Raw genomic sequence first — 3,958 nt, forward strand, 5'->3', positions numbered from 1 at the left:
TTAACTTCTTATTAGTCACCCCTATGACAGGCCCAAGGGCAGGGTGCATTGTAAGCATAAGGTAGGACAAGCCCTGATGTGTGTGGCATGTCCTAATAGTGAATTACAGCCATTTTCGTTTTTCACTATTGTAAGGCTACCTGCTCTCCATAGGCCAGAATGGGCTGCTGGAATTTGTACACTATATAATCCTAACAGACTCAGAGAGCATGGTAGAAATTCAAGTTTAGTATGCCTGAAATCAGAATAAAAAAATAATTATTTTAGTAAAGTTTATTTTAATATCCTGTGTTTGCAAATGCTACTTTTAGAAAGTTAGCCTTTGCTTGCCTAACTATTTCAGCCCGCCTCTGCAAGGATGTGTATATGCTGTCTGGTTTCTGTGAGTGACAGGGCTGGGGAATTCCAGGAGACAGTCTGGTCTGCCAGGTGGTGAATAGAGAGGTTACACCAGGAATGGGTGAGAGGAGTGCCCCTTGACTCTGAATAGGGCTGTCTCCACCTCCACCACAATGCTGGCTCCACCTCCTGCTGAGCGTCTGATGTCTCTGCCCTGCACCCTGAAAGAAGCAGCAAGAGTCTCCAAAACAAAGTGCTCCAAAACTGGGTTGAACCAGGCTCAGGCCCTCTGGCCTGCAAGAACAAAGTATTTTGCCTATAAAAGTAGGAGCCCTGCTCCTAAACATCAGATCCTGCTTTGAACCAAGAAGAACCCTCCTGCCTGAGGAGAAGGAACCGGGAAAACTGAAGGAGGAAGACAGTCCCTCTCCTGGGGACTGGCCTGCAGTGGTTGCCTTGCTGTCAAAGGAGAAGAAACCCTTTTCAAAGACTCACTACTTCTCTACAAAAAAGACTTGTGCTTCAAACCAACGATCTCCAAGGGCTTGGAAGCGAGCTTGCCCCCTGAACTGAGCCCCAGGACCATTGGGCTAATCCTGCCTTCGCCCATCTGCCGCTGGTCTACTGTGTTCCCCCCTCGCCGGAGCTGTGATCTTTAATGCGCCTTGCCCCCTCCAAGGGCCTTGTCATCTGGTGCCTGGCCGACCCTGCCTTGTGAGAGCCCCGCTCGAGTCCGAACCGCTCTCTCCCCGCTTCGCTGGGCCACCTGCACTCCGTTCAGCTCACCTGCTTGGAGCGCGCTGTGCACATCGCACCCCTCCCGCAGGAATTCACTTCAAGTGCTGCTTCGAACCTCAGACGGTGCGTACGTTCAAGACGTACCCAGCCGCCCGCTCCGCACCCTTGAGACTCACTGGGCTGCGCCGCACGCATAATCCTCTCTGCACGCTGCGTACTGAGAGCCCTGTGCCGCGCCTGCCCGCATTTGAATCACAGCACCCTAGCCGACTCGAAGGTACGCCTAAAACCACAATGCGTATGGAAGAAGTACGCCTCGTACGCCTAACAGACGCCTCGCCCCATGAACGCTGACAGCTCCGGATCGTCGCACCTTTCCCCGCAGTCCCGCTCTCATGCCTCGCACCTCGAGGCCGCCTACGAGCCGGACCACCAAAGGGAAAGCGTCCGACCCCGCCCCGGGTGCGCCTTTGCCTGGCTGCATCTGTACGTGACAAACTCTTGCATCCTCAAGGTTCTGAGCGACTCAAACTGAGTCTGTAATTCGCATCGGACAGCAGGGTCTGCAATGTTTGTTTAACTCATTTTTAAACGTACGACAGACACGAACGGGTTGCACAGCCAGCGCGAAGCACGCAGGACTTGCAATTAAGCATTTTTAAAAGAACGTTAAAGAACTCTTGCCTACAGAAGCATTGTGGCCATTTAAAAACGTTATTCTGGTCTTATATTAAGCACTGCATATACATATACCTCTATATTTACATGAAGTACACGTATTTTTACATAACTACGCCTGGTGTCCATTTGTGGTGTGTCTGTACATTACTGAATGTGGTCATACATGATTAACCATTAAACGCCCTGAAGTTTAGCCTAGACTGTTTGCTTCACACTACCTAAAGGGTGAGCAGGGGTTATTTTCTGGAGTAAGTCCCTTGCCCTGACTAGAGGAGAGGGTCCCTGTTTTCACAAGTGCATACCTGTGCCAACCAGAGACCCCCAAATCTAACATTGGAGGCAGCGGTGAGGATTGGGAATTTGCATTTATGATTCATATACAGTAATTATTGATCACCACATAGTGAGTGCAGACCTATAACACAGCCACAGACTTATTGATTTTCTTTGCTGAGAGATCACCATGTGTTTTTGAAAAGTCATGCCTGGGTCAGTAAGAATGGAAAAGGCAGCATCAAATTCATGTATTGACTGTGACTGGGAGAAACCAGAAAACTACACCAACAGCTCAGGAGCTTCTGCAAACATTTTAAAATTTCCATGACCGGACTCTCCAGAAGGGAGCAGTTCCAAAAGGCGCTGAGGGCCTGGGTCAAGGCAAGGAAAGCCCCTGGAAATGAGATTGAATTGGGGGATGCAGAACAGCAGCTGGAGGGACCACTGGGTACGGAAGGAAGGGGTTCAACCTCCCCGTTAGATAGCAGTGTTTCTGCCCGAGGTCTGTCACCAGAGGAGTTGGCAGACAGGGAGGAGAGCAGGAGACATGAAATGGAGATGGCCAAACTCAATATACAACTGGAGCTAGAAGCTATGAAATTAGCCCTGGCAGAAAAGAAAATTCAGCTTGAGCATTACTTGAGAATGAGTGTAGTGACCGTGTTTTTGGCTCTATTTCTGAGAGATGGTGACTTTAAGCTTGCTACCATCCTGGATCCCTATTCCTAGCTTGTTTTGGTCCTTTTAGGCCCCTTTTCCAGACCTTGAAGCATAAACTAGAGGATAGCTGCTTTATATGATGATAGATCCCTTATTCTTGACTCTAATCCATCTATTGCCTACTGGCTTTGACATAATTATGTGTCTTTTCATCATCCTACCTATAGTAGAGGGTGGATCCTGTAGTATTACATATTGGTATGGTTTGTGTATGTACTCTGACAGAGCTAAGTGTTATTTCATCCGTTTCGGGCCTACAAGGCCCTGAACTAGAGAGACTCCATTTTGCTTTCTGTCCCTGCAGACTGAGATGCTTTCAGGGTAAAGGCAATGTTTTAGTTATGAGGTGTTGTTCACTTGGAGAGAACCGGCCTGGGCCGGCACTTATCGGTAGATTGTATTATTCTTTGTGTCCAAGACACCACAAAAGGACGGCCGGCTGGGTGTGTGTCCTTGACGCGGAGTGGTGCAGGGATCTGATGGGCGGCAGGCTGATGACTGGAACTTTCCACTAGAGGAGAGCATTCTATATTAGTGAAGTGCAGAAGAGGCGGAGCAGTCAGTTGGTGTTTGGAGCAGAGAGAGTCAGACGGTCTTGGAGAGAGAGAAGTCAGTTGGTGTTTGGAACAGAGAGAGAGAGAGAGTAGTCAGTTGGTTGCTGGAGTTGTCAGAAGCAGTTGTGATCAGCTGGAGTCTGGAGTGATGCCTTTTGGAAGAGACTGAAGTTATATCGTGGATTAGTCTGTTGGAGCAGCTGGAGTGAGTTGGACATTGGAGCTGGAATAATCAGACAGAGTGAAGAAGCTAGTGGAGCAAACGGTTATCAGAGCGGCAGAAACTATATCATTAGACTGAAGCGGAAAGGTGAAGACAGTTCGTGGGGGAGAGGAATCCAGTGCAGAGTGATCAGCGCAGATGCGTGTCCAAGAGTGCAGGGGAGAATCTGAGATGAGCCAAGGCACAGACGAGAGAGGAACCCAGATGACAGCTAGAGCAAGACTTCATACTAATCAGGTGATATCTGTCCTGTTATATTAGTGCCCACTTAAACATTAATCTTGTCTTTTATTTCCTAGGCTAGATTACCCTACTGTATTGCTAATCCTTTTTCTTTCAGCGGTGTGCAGTATAATCCATTCCCTTTTTAGCTATATACAGTCCCTGTCAGTTACATGTGGATGTGTTATTGTAATAAAGCTTTCCA

The sequence above is a fragment of the Lissotriton vulgaris genome, unplaced genomic scaffold (assembly GCF_964263255.1).
Source record: "Lissotriton vulgaris unplaced genomic scaffold, aLisVul1.2 SCAFFOLD_2041, whole genome shotgun sequence".
Lineage (NCBI taxonomy): Eukaryota > Metazoa > Chordata > Amphibia > Caudata > Salamandridae > Lissotriton > Lissotriton vulgaris.